Consider the following 13,609-nt stretch of genomic DNA (forward strand, 5'->3'; position numbering starts at 1 on the left):
TTGCAAACTAATAATAGCATACTACTTGTAACTAATGAATTAATATTTAGAGGCATATTCTCATGTAAATAAGATTCCATTATGAATTCTATGGTATTCACCCCAAATTTATTTGAATGTCGTGATCAATCGAGAAAAATAAATACTTTTTAAATTAAAATATGAATTAATAAAATTCAGTGAAACTTACAAAGTTTTAATGTACTACAATTTTTGATTCCGTGATTCTCGATGCAAATTACTATGCCCACAGTGGCATATGCATTCATGCGAAAATCCCTTCACCCCACCCGCCAGTTTCCCATTTCATTTTTTTATTCACATCCATAGATGGCTAAACCGTACGCTAAAATTAAAGTTATGGATTTTAAATCCCACCTAAGGATAGTGTGTTGTATTTAAGCAGAAGGAACAATCTGTCGAAGAGCGGCGTATCTGAGGGGCGCGCGGTTGCCATCTTGGAGACACAAGCGAAAAGAAGAGTCGAATGCAATGGGAATGTGATGATGTCCATTCCACCATTCGTTATTTTTTCACTCGTCAAAAATAACCGCAAATTATAATAATAGCGTCTGTCTTTCGAATTTGGAAGTGAAATTAAAATTGAGTTTTATGCCATGGTGACCTCACGTGCTGTAACCTGCAATTGCCGAAAGTATTTTGGAAATTCTCCTCTACTGGAGAAGAAATAGACACCAGTTAAAGGCCCGAAAAGGTTTGCTCCAAGATTCGGGTTTCAACATTGCACACCGTCTTCACATGGATGGCGCGTATCTTTTCCTCATCCCTCGGTTAAATGATTTGCCCGGTCGAATCGTTCTTTGTCGTGGTCCAACCCAGAGATAGTAACTTGGTTTGAAGCCCCACGGGAGTGAAGGTGATGGGAACGCTGGATCTCCAAGCGGCAACATCTATCTTGTTACAACGCGAGGATCATTAAAATCGGTATGGTCGTCCAAGTGAGCGGAATTCGAAAAGGCAAGAGGTTTGCATAAAAAATATCGGGAAAAGTTTTTAAAAATTAGATATATTTCAGATATCGCTATAATGCCTCGAAATTCTTCCTCACAGTACATCCCTCGAGATTCGACTCATTTTTTCCAGAGGCGACTCAAAGGCACCCTTGTGGGCAAATTAGACCCCCATGGTTGTAGCCTTTGAGGAAGGATTTCACTTTTGGGATAAGGAAATAGTCTGCTGGTGCCAAGTCGGCACTGTAAGAGGGTTGGGGAATCGTCGCGATGCCTTTACAGAAGGTGTTCGCAAGCAGACACTGGAGCCCGTCCGTCAAGACCTCCGTGACAAATTTAGCGCAGATCTTTTGCATCACCGAATTTTCAGTGACAATGGTGTGTGCAATGTCATCTTATCAATTTCAATAGGATCTTCGATTATTCGCTCACTTAACTGACGGTATGAATTTAACATTTCACGCACGCGTTGCACGTTGCCGTCGGTTTTTCACGTCGGTAGCCGTCTAGCGCGGAGCTCGACCTCCACACTCTCTCGGTCATCTTTTGAAGAGCCTGTACCACTCAGAAACTGCATTTTTCGACGTGCTTGCGAGATCCTTGAACACTTGGTGGTGAATCATGCCCAACGACTCCGTACCCGATTTCCCCAGTCAAACGCAAAATTTGATGATGTGCCGCTGTTCAATCGTTCTCTGTATTTTGCGCCGACACGGGCCCACTAAAAACGCGTGCTGAAGGTGTCAGACCCCCAATCACGAGCCTGCGCGCTGAGACCTACAGTGTCGTCGGGAAAAAGTTCTTCCCGATACCTTTTATACATACCTTGTATTTTCGGAAACCTTGCGTCGTACGAATTCATCCATGGCCTTCCAAGAAACAATCGATGATCACCAAGCGCCGGCAATGAATTACACGATTCTCGAGGAGGCGCCACTTGGACCCCCGGCAGTGCGTCATAAGAAGCTCGGGATTTGAGGTCATCCAGGGGCCGAAGACGCTCCATGCTCGAGATCCACTGTGTCGTCACGCACCTAGCGGCTACCGCTGAAACTTTACCCAAAGATAGCTTTATTATTTATGCCTCTGGCGATTTTCTCAAGAGCAGAAGAGCAAGCCTGAATGTGACAAAGTTGAAAGAATTTTACGAGGTTAGGGAAGCATGGAGGAAATTGGCAAAATTGAAACTATTAATAACGGTCCAGGCAGGTGTCAGATGGATTTGATCTTCTTTAGGGCCGCCTGTCACGACACTCAATAGATTGAACTCGTGCCATACAATGAAGCAATCTTCAGCTCCGCATACTCTCTATATCCCTTCAATCCGTCCAACGCGCCTAACCTTCACCTCAACCTATATCTCTCACAATACCCTTCCACACCCACAGTTTTCTACAGCCCGTGGGCTCGCAGTGATGTTCACCGCGTCTGCACATCCCGCCTTCTTCGAATGTCTCCTCTCTTCCTCTAGGATGCCCAGAACTTCGCTTTCCCTTCGGCCCATTTCATATATATATATTTCCCTGCCTTTCACTGTCTCCTCGGGGGGGGGGGAGTGTTTTGTGTTGCATGTTCATGTGGTGGTGGAGTTTCGCATTCTTGCTTGTTGTGTCCTGGCTTGCGTGTTGTTGGATGGCTTTAGTGCTGCATCCTGGGGTGCAGTTGTTTGTTGGTTTAAGGTATATGTGTTTGCATGAGTATTTGATGAAGGGTTTTGTGTATGTGCGCTGCTGTGGGTGTAGTTTTTCATGTTGTCTTTGCATGTGGTATTCTTTTTACGGGTGGTGACCTAACACCCTCCACCACACGCCCTTGCGACGGCTTGTGGGGTATTATGTAGATGTAGATATATCTCATTCTCTTCCACACCCAAATCTCCGAATCTACGCTTATCCTCTTGCCTCAACAACCAAGTTGCTGAGCCATTAAAGGGACGAAGTCCTTGAAAAATAACTTTAAAACTCGGCTTGATCGTTGTTGTCAACCTTAATGGGAAGGGAGTTTACTGGAATTGTATCCAATATTAAATTAATTTTTATGTTATTAATTTATTGGTACGTTTTATCTTTTGAATAAAATTCTGACGTTTTACTTATATTAATTCTAACCAAATACTAAAAAATATTGCTTTAATGGGAGAGAAAAATACTACCACATTAATACGCCACATTAAGTAATATCCTCGTCCCAATTAACAAATTGTTGAAAAAAAATGGTTTTGATGGAGGGAGAATGAAGGGCAAAATTGCTAGAGGCATCAAGAAGTGGATAGGCGAAAGTGTGAATGAGAATTATTCCAAAAGGATGCAAGCAAAAGTTGAGCAATGAGTTTACATCAGGAATTAAGATTCAATTGAATTGAAAGCTAAAGACGATGTTTATTTTGGTACAGGGTGAAGGAACTACCTTAGACCATCCCGATGATGAAGGCCGGTAGTGAAGACCTGGGCGAAAGTTCACGTGATCGTAAATTCCTATCACAGTCGACTTTACTTTATTAATTACTCCAATAAGTTAATTTTCCTCATTCGGATAAATAATTACCAGCTGGTGGTTGGAGTGTTTAGCCTAAAAAGCACTTGTTACGTATTCAAGAACAAGTTCAAGCCTCCTGGGTACTATAGGTTACGCGCGACTTATATAAACTCTCGTCTTCGAAGGGTCGGTCTTTCGTGGGAATGGGAACGATGCTTCAGTTGGCACTCTCGCGTCCAACAGGGAAGGTGGGACTCCATCGCTGGATGGCTGGGATCTCCATTTTGATCTCAGACTTTCACCCTTTATTGAATTGATCCCACAAGTGTTACACCCAATGAGAAAGGAAATAGTTTAGTGAGTTTTTAAGTGATAACTAATATTACGTGCTGTGTTTGTGAAAAAGAGGTTTCACTGCCAAACTATCGACGTGTAGTAAGGTTTGCGTGCAGATTGAAATATTTGCATTGGGGGACGATGCAGCTGGTCATCGATTGAGGATGGGTGCAGCAATTTGGGGATGTTCCACTCCTCTTTTCGTTGGCATCGATTCCAGGTGCTACAACGAGTAAATAAAATAAACCTTGGTATTCTTCTCGAAAGTGATTGTGACGAATGTTTGGGATGATTTTTGAAGCAAGATGGAGTTTGATCTTATGGAGCACACAATTGCGTGATAGAAAGAGAGGTCGGTGGGTTGTTAGGGGGCAGATGCTTATATGCCCCCTGCCACCCTTCTGTTATTGTCCTATTTGTAAACAGTTTTAATACGTTCGTTCAATGTAAGTAGGTAGGTGCCCGGCGGTGAATTATGAAAATCTTGCTAGGATCAATATAAAGTGCACTTGATTCTCCTCTCAAAACTGTATATTTGTTTAGGTTATGTCCAAAAAAATTAAATAAAAAATAACAATCCTATACAATTGCACTCATGAATTCCAACCACCTGTATGTAGTTTTACCGATGTGGCAGTCATATTTTTTGTGTGGTTACTCTGCGCAGTCCAGCTTTCTATCTTTCTTTGCCTTAGTAATTTTGTGAGGATCTGAGCAGTTGGCATCACTAATGTTGAACTTTATTTGCTGGGTGAGTATTAAACTTTCAATGAATTTTGTGAAAGCAGATTTTTTTCTTCTATCCACTGTGAATCCATAATAGAAATGCCCTCCCTACGCCTGTGTCACGGACAGGGGTATAACATTAATACTCCACGGCTAGGGTGAAATCGGATTATAATTCCTCCAAAACAATTTGGCGAGAGCCCTTCCGTGTTTTTATTTTATGGTGTATTCATACAAATTTCAATTTTGAATTCTCTTTCATGAAATATTCGGTTTAAAAAGAGATATCTTAATTGTGCGGCATTTATCAAGCGAAATGAAATATGACTTCAATGATTCATCTATCTCAATGAATCCTTCAATAACTGGAAATACTATGAATCACCTTGTCTGGGCGTGATTTATGACAGCGTCGGAAGAAACAGTTGCCAATTAAAAATATATTCTTGATGGGAGGCAACGGAAACATCGATAAATGCCGGTAAACTTTAGCTATCGCATCAATAGTGAAACTGAAAACCGCAGTTTTGGGGACATCGTGAGAAGTCTGTGACTAATAATCTACTCCTATTTTTGATCGATCAAATTTACGTCCTATTTTTCTAAACATTTTATTTTCCCATATTATTTATAGTCCCCCAAAATTGGTGTTAGTACGTATTGCGACCCCCGCATTTCGCGCCTATTTTCAATTTTTCCTGAAAGAAAATGGATTCTGAAGATACTTTGCTCACACTTAGAAGTTTCGTTGAAGAACTCCTCGAAGCATTTTAATATTGTTAGAACATCTGGAAATATTGAACCGCCGCTGGATATATTTTTTTGATTTTTGGATAAATGGTGATTCAGAAGGTCGAACGTAAATGTCGTCTCCCATGCTGCAACTCATCTTTCCTCCGAATTATTTCTTGAACAAACGGTTTTGTGGTAGTTGCACTCGGTCGCATTTTTTTCGGGCTTCGGTAAGGGTCAATGGGCTTTGTTCTGGAATTTCAATAAATTTCTGGCAATTCTTCAGGATCTGTAATTTTTTACTTAAAATCGCGTCAAACCTGGTTTTCCCGAACATATAGGCATCCCATAAGTCTGGGTGGAGAAGGAAACTAACCTTTTCTACTGACGCGTTAGTCTCATCAAAAAATAAGCCCAATTACGTAGGTACGGAGGAGTAAAGTTTACCCCCCCTCCCGCTCCCCCAAAGCTTCCAAAGTCCATGGTTCCAGGGATATCGTCATGAATGGTTCACTTTTACCATTAATTTCAGCGGGATGGGGAGATAATGGTTAGGTAAATGTCCTAACCTAATCAAACCGTTCACTAAACGATTTCATGGTTGGCTGCTCACATACAGTAGTACATATACTGTAGTCTTCAGATAGATTGATAGGTAGATAGAATGTCTTCAGATAGTTTTTGATCCTTCGTATAACCTGCTAAAAGAAGTTTCACCTCTGTTCATCGAATGACTGCACGGCGTCATCGTAGAATGTTTTACGGAGTTGAGTCCTATCAAAGGGTTTGACGGTAAAGAAGCTTCAATTTGATATGCTACTGCCTCCCCCAGCCTCATCGCTCTTGCTGTACCACTGAAAGCACTCATGTATGCATTCTTTATTTGCAGATGCGTACGTTTCTCGTCGAAATGAAGTCCTCTGAGCTGTTAAGTCAAATCGACCGGCCATCAAGCAACAGGCACGCGATGTTGGACCACCCTTCCATTGTCGCACACGTAGAGAAGCCATTTTAATGTAAAAAGAGCTCTTTTGAAGGAGGCTATTTCTTTTGGTCGCTGCTCATCCAGGACACGTGTGAAGGAACGAGGCGTAGAAGGTAGGGTCTCCGACGGAGGTAGAAAAGGTGTTTGTTCTCTCAGGAAATTTTGCACCGCTCCTCTCTTTAATCGCTCAAGGCACTCACCATTCTGAGGCCGGGATATTGAGGCCCCGAGTCGCCCTTGGCCCGCGCCGGGTATCCTCCTGCATAGAAAGACGTCGGAATCTTGCGTCGAGCGGCTTTGGCTACATCGGCAAAGCGACGCCTTTCACCGAGACGCCAGGGCGTCCGACTCGCCGGACGATCGGACCATGGATTTGCGGATGACGCGTTTGCGGCACCTACGGTCGATTTATGACGCCGCGCGTCAAGTGGAATGAATGTCGTCGTTGCAAACTTGCAGATTCCATTTGATCGCCCGGGAGGAGGTTGAATTGAACGCCAATTTTTATGAGATTTGATCTGTCGCTGAAGTGCGTAGGACGAGGTAACTTGACCTGTTTTATTTTCAGTGAAACTCGTCTCAATCGAGTCATAGCGTGTGTAATGATGAAAAGTGAACATCGGCAACTTTTACTGACAAGCCGAGGTCAATATATCAAAGTGTAAAATATTTTGTTCCAATTTAAGTCCGTTATCGGAGGCATAGACGCACGCACATCGTGATGTTATTGGTGACTGCGATTTACTTTTCGTTGGGGGATAATTAGAATGAATGAATACCTAAGGCTTCGACTTTGGCAATATAAGCGTGCCATTGTTCTCCAATCTCCCGTTCTGGCCGAATGCTAAACAAAGGAACGCTCTCGAGTTCCTTCACAAGAGTGAATACATTCTAGCGCCGAGGAAAATTCAAATCAAAAGTTTTTGAAGAAACGTCATGAACTCTAAATATGTCGGTGAGCTAAATAACCGAGCGTATCATGTACACAGATTTTAGTTGCAAGCCTAACGCGTTTCCGATTTAACCATTTTCAAGATGCTCTAACGCGAAATAATGATTGGTTCGCATTAAAGATAGTGTGAAAACAAACTTTGTGGCTCGATTGGACGAACATCAAAGTTTTTATGAGACTTCACGTCTGGGAAACAATAACGATGCAATATTTCAATCGAAGTGGCACGGTTCATGAAGCGGAAAATTGAAATTCATGTGGGCTATATTCCAATGGGTGACTGCACTCTCGTAATCACGTAATGGCGGCTGTAGAGAAAAAAAAACTCTACCAAGTGGAAATCCAGGTCGACTGCCTAGCAAGGTGGGGAGCAGCGTTCTCGCCCACTAACTCGCGTGGATATTACTTCGAATACATTCCGTGTTGCGTTGTAAGAGCGTTCGGCGGTTTGGAAACTTCACGCCCAAGGACTAAGTGCTCTCCTTGACGATTATTAAAAAATGACGGCCATTCACTGAAAGGTTTGGTCCTAATGACGCCACTGCAATTACATCCGTGACTCGTCCACTACGGTTTGTTGTCAGTAATAGTTAATTTTCGATGTCCATATTTATTTTAGGGGGACCTGACAAATCTAGACGTGATCATGAAGATGTTTTGGGATAGGAGCGCCACACTGAAGTCAGCTTAAGTCAATCAAGTTGCTGTTAGAAGCAGTCTACCGGCTTAAGGTTGTGCTTTTGATGGGCCCTTTGGCTGCGCAATACAGCACTCCTAAGCCCCAACTAGAATGACGAAAATATTCTTAAGACTCATACTAGATATCATTATAAATTGTGCATACTTACTTCCTGCACCACTTGAGTCCATCCAAGATGCTTATTCTTGTCCCCCCTCCTCTTCGTTGCTTTCCCAGCATTCTCCTCTCCATATCACACTCTTCAGCATCCCCATTGCCTCGCAGTAACTCCTCCGTCTACTTGTCCTGTCTTCTTCGAAATTCTCCCCGCAAAACCTTCTTCTTCCATCGTGTCTGGACCTTCATCGTTCATTTCCCTTACAGTACGAATTTTTTCGATTCTTCTGCACGTTCACACCACGAGGGCGCATGCGCAGGCGCTCATCATCCCACCTCAACGATTTCCAAACCATGCGAACCAAATTTTCCAAACCATGAAAAACATATTTGAGTTTTCTCTGGTATTTTCTTTGCATCTTCACCGACGGGAAATCAACCATCCGAGTTAAATAGTTCTACGCCATTCATTTCCAATAAAATGGCTATATTAAATTCACCGTTGGTGAAAATATTCGAAAGTATCCCGTGGTTGCCACCCATCGGAGTTCAATTGCACGACACCTTCTATTTATTTTCGCGGTCGGCGGGTTCATTTTCGTAATTGATGATTACGAGAAAATTAACGCCATCTAAGCAAAGCAAATGAATAGCACATGCGTATTATTTCTCATGCTGAAATCTAGCCACTCCTTCAAAGATATTGCCTTGAGTGAATTGCACTGAACCTATTAAATTTTATGAAGGAATTGAGGTAATCCGAAATGTAATTGAATCCTAAACCCTTTATACATTAAAATCCCTGATCCGAATCCTCCTCTTCTACTTTAGTTTCCAATGCCGATTCATTCTTTAATAAGTTATTGAAGAATAAATTTCAAAGAATCGATTTATATATCTTTTTCTTTGAATGAAAATTGTAATTTAAAGGAATTAAAAAATAAAATTGAATGGCGACTGCAAATTTTTAATGACCTTAGCTATATCACGGATCCATAAAAGTTCTCCTCTGGCTTTCACATTTATCGACTGAGTTTTAGGCGGTGATCGACATGTGACGCACAGTCCGAGGTATTTATTTTCCAGCCAGCTCCGGGGTACTCACTCTCTGGGATCTCCTGCGTCAAAATTTCCCAAGTGATATCCCGGCACCCACCGGCGGTTTTTGATAAATTTCTCACATCTAAAAGCATAGGGAAATACTTCGTAAGATACACCTTAGAGTTCCCTAAGGCTCGAAGATGACTAGAATGTGGGCTAGGAATAGTATTTGACCCGAAAACATACGATACATCTTAATCTCGTTGTGCCCACGCATCATCCGTTGTAAGCAATGTGATGCTTATGCAATTAAAACATACGTGCGAAAAAATAATATGCACTTCAATAAAAGCCACAGAAAAAGTTAATAGAGAACAGCACCCGGTCTGATGGATGATTTAAATTATCCGCCCACACATATCGGCCTTGGCACGTCGAGGGAGCCAACTGTCACTGAGAGTTGGCCCCCCTAAGGTGTGACCTGTTTGTCATAAAATCCGCTTAATGTCATCAGGAGATTTTTATAATGTTATCTTCGCTTTTGAGACCACCATTCGAACGCATGATCCTCGCAGTCAAAAAACGATAAGTCTCCAAGGTCGCCGTCACGGTTTCTGTCACTTAGATTCGCCTGAACGAGAATATTCACCCGAACATATGCATACTATACGAACAATTTCAATCGGTTTTATTTTTCATTTGTTATTGGGTGAACGTCTCAATCTTTGATGCTGATGCTTTGAGAGTTCCTAATTAGTAAATGCCTCCGTTTTTATGTCTCATAAAACACTAAAGGCATTCACCTAAAAAAAAGCAATTTTAGTTTGACGATTATCTGTAACCTTCTGTATGCGCAGTGTGAGCAAATTGGTTTGCATAAGTTTACATGGCCCTTGTAGAGGCAAAGTATAAAATATTCTACAAGAGATTTCTTACTTTGTCATTTGTCTTAATGGTGAGCAACATATTGTAGATAGGTATACTAAATGTTCAAATTATTTAACATGAAGTTTATTCTTAACCTTGGACTGCACCCCTCCGTGGATTGACAGTATTTGTAAACGGTAAATACAGTTTCTCTCCAGCCTAAGAATTGGGTGTGTAAGCATGCCTCAATGCACGCCTACCCACTTGAATTATAATGATTTGTTTCGGAGTCGATACGGGTAATAAAGGAGGTGGGTGAAACTACGCTCCATCATACTTTGACCGTTCTATAATTGGGGTATTGAGTAGGTCTCCGGTTTTGGACAGGTTTAGGTTTTTTTCCTGGGCCCCGGGGGTTCAGTGAAATCCATCGACATCACTTCCATTTCTCCGTCAGTGAACATATGCTTTTTCATTGCTGTTAGTATTTTCTGGTTCATCTCTTAAACTGCTTTCAATATGTATTTGCACCAAACAGTTCGTATTAGAGACCACACTCCTCTTCCTAATTATAGTACATAATATATTCGCATAATAGGAACACACTCTCCTCAACATTTCAGTTGAAGAGTAATTAAGATCATGGGAAGAGAAATTACAACCCAGAAAAATTTTCATCCGACTCAAGAAGTCTTCCGATTATATTTTAAAATAATTGAATCCACCGTGCTTGTTTTTATTGCTTTCTATGCCTATAAATGCATAGAGCAAACTTCACGTGCCAATAAACTTAATTCTAAATTAAAAGTAAGTATCACTAAGTAGAAATCAGTTTCCTCTATTTTTCAACAGAATATTTTTTTCTTCTTAGGGTGTTGGAAAACTCTGAGCGAAATAGTTAATATAGCGATATGGGCTAAATAATTATGTAATTTGATTACGCCAAAAAAGTTATTCGAAAACTTTGACTTTAATGCATTACTTCCATATAAAATCAATCATTTTTTTATATTTCCAGTCGTATGAGATAAATGCTAAAAATATTCATTCATTTGTGATCATTTCCGGAAAATTCTGGATAAATGTATTTTGAACGTTTTCTTATTTGAAAAGCGTAGTTTCATTATTAGGGACTGTGCGAATAAAATTTCTCCGTTCTTCAAAAATGTCTGCGCCGAAGAGCGAAGTTGGCGTTGGCTTTTTCAAATCCGCGGCTTTTCTCTCACAGAATGTGATGGTTGCTGGATGGCAACAGGACATCTAGAAATGGCAATTGCAAAGGCATTTAATGATTTTGTTATCTTTCAAGCACGTCGTGGTCGTTTATCTCACGGTTTTTATGGCCATTTCAAGGACATTTCTTTTATGGTGCCCATCTTCAATCGTCATACATCTATTGCACTATAAACCAAAAGCAGAATCAATTAGACCCCTATTTATTGGATTTTCGTCAATATTTGCTACCCAAAAATTTTCCTATCCTCGTCCGATGTTATGTGGCGCACAGAAGTAGAAATTAATGAGACTACACTCTTTCGAAGCAGTGCAGAAATACTTACAAGTATACGGCCTTCGGGAATTGCCGCGTGCAATTAGAGTTCAATGAAGATTATTCATTTAGATATATAAAAAAGCGCTCCCTTCGAATGGCCTCATCAATTCTGAGTAATCATTATTCAATAACTTGATTTAAACCATGATTTCCTAAGAGTTATTTCAAATTGTTCCGAAAAATCTTATATTCGAATGCTTATAATGATTGTACACTTTTAAGCGTCTAATCTAATCGTAAGATGCGTCAGTTTACATTACGTGGCGTAAAAGGTTTTGTATTGGGTGGAAGTCATCGTAATATCCTCCTTACTACGAGACTTTATAAAGTTAAACTGATGACGATATAGAAAATTAGATTTTGAGCATTAAGGAGAAATAAAGTGGGCAGGGCGCTGGGGTGGAAGGCTCGGTTTAGATTCCCGAGGTCGCCCCTGGGCACCATCAACTTCACTTCAAATCCCTGTGTGACTTTTGGGTTGCAGATCTTCCTGGAAAACCACAGGCGGGGCCCCTTCATTTCCCCGTTCATGTGTGAACACCACGCACGCCGCAGGGATAAGCATTGGGTGAGCTCTGCCTTCGCCTACCAAACCGACATTCGAATGGATAACTGGGATGGTATATCGGGTACTTTCATCTTGCACTACTTGTAGATATGTTCGAATTCAACACCACCAAATAGAATATAGAGAACCTTTCTAAACGAGAAGCCATATTTACAAATTTCAGTATTACGCCGTATTTATTTACATTATCACACCTGTTATTATAGAGGAATTGAAATTGTTTATAGTACTTATTTCGCTTTAGTCATGAGAGTTATTACATCTATAAAATACACATTTAAAATAATTCCACCGAAACCTGATTTTTACAGGAACCTCAATTTTACAAATTCTTCACTGTTCTCTTAAACAACGTTTATTCGATGTCGCACAAAATTTAATGAATTTGGAATAAAATGCCTTATTATTTGCCTTATATAATGCCTTTTTATTCTTATATGCCTTTCCCTTATTTGTTGTATGACTCACCTCCAGATTTCTCTTCACCCAATTTAGTGTTTTGAAAGTACACTAAAATATTTGCCACTTCCATTAATAGGGATGAGTTAACTGTAGAGATATTACAGTCACTTAAAGTTAAATATGCATATTTACTTTGTTACTAAAATGATTGAAATTACATGCGTTAATAGTGAAATCAATCCCATCATTTTCCACCCAAGTAAACACTATACGAGTATGTACATCGCTTTAAAAGACTGCTTTCAATCAACCTGTGGATAATGCTGTCATATGCCAAGAATCATATTTGGGAATTAATTTGTGATATATCTCGATGTCATCTTTTTTTGATTGTGATTATGAATAGGCTATGGGATTAATTAATATGAAATTACAGTGACAAGTTCAACTGGTTGAAGATTGAGTTATAGATTTGGATAAAGAAATAATGTTTTGAAGTAAAGACAGCATTATGCTTGGGAAATTATATTATTAAATGTTTTCTTTATTGTTCAAAGAATTTCTTTCAAAATTTAGGTTCCCAGAAGCTCAATAAACTTTATACTATTATGCAACAATTTCAGAGTGTAAAAATCATTCGCTTTGACCACTAAAAGTTACTGTTGAGGCATCTCCCGTAGTTTCTTTGGAATTTATGCTATAAATTTAATTCCTTATTATTATAATTATAGGAATACAATAACATTTCAATAGAAAGCTGAGTAAATGGAAGTACAATTGAAGAACTTGAAAGAAAAGCCAAAAGCATATATAGTTCATTTACTTTAATTGCTATTTGCATGATCAGATGAAATGGATGGGTGCTGTTGTGTTATAGTCACTGCCTACAAAATGGAATGAAGAAAATACAATTTATGCTTAAATATTGCAAGCATCTTTAAATATTTATGAATTTACAAGTGCCTTTAGGTTTGTAAAAGTGACTTCCATGTGTGATTTTTCTCTGAAAATATCTAAATCTTAATTCTAAATATTTATTCTCCCTTTTCTTAGGGATACAAGAAATGGCCACTGGTTGGATTAATATTAATTGTTCTGTATTTTCAATGCAAATGACCAGGCTCTAGGGAAATGTTCCAATCATGGTTTGCATGCCTGTGACTTCTGCTGGAAATATAATAATGAGGGACAGAGTAGACCTGAAGA

Source organism: Hetaerina americana, unplaced genomic scaffold (genome assembly GCF_022747635.1).
Source record: "Hetaerina americana unplaced genomic scaffold, ioHetAmer1.1.p SCAF_763, whole genome shotgun sequence".
In the NCBI taxonomy this organism is placed as follows: Eukaryota; Metazoa; Arthropoda; class Insecta; order Odonata; family Calopterygidae; genus Hetaerina; species Hetaerina americana.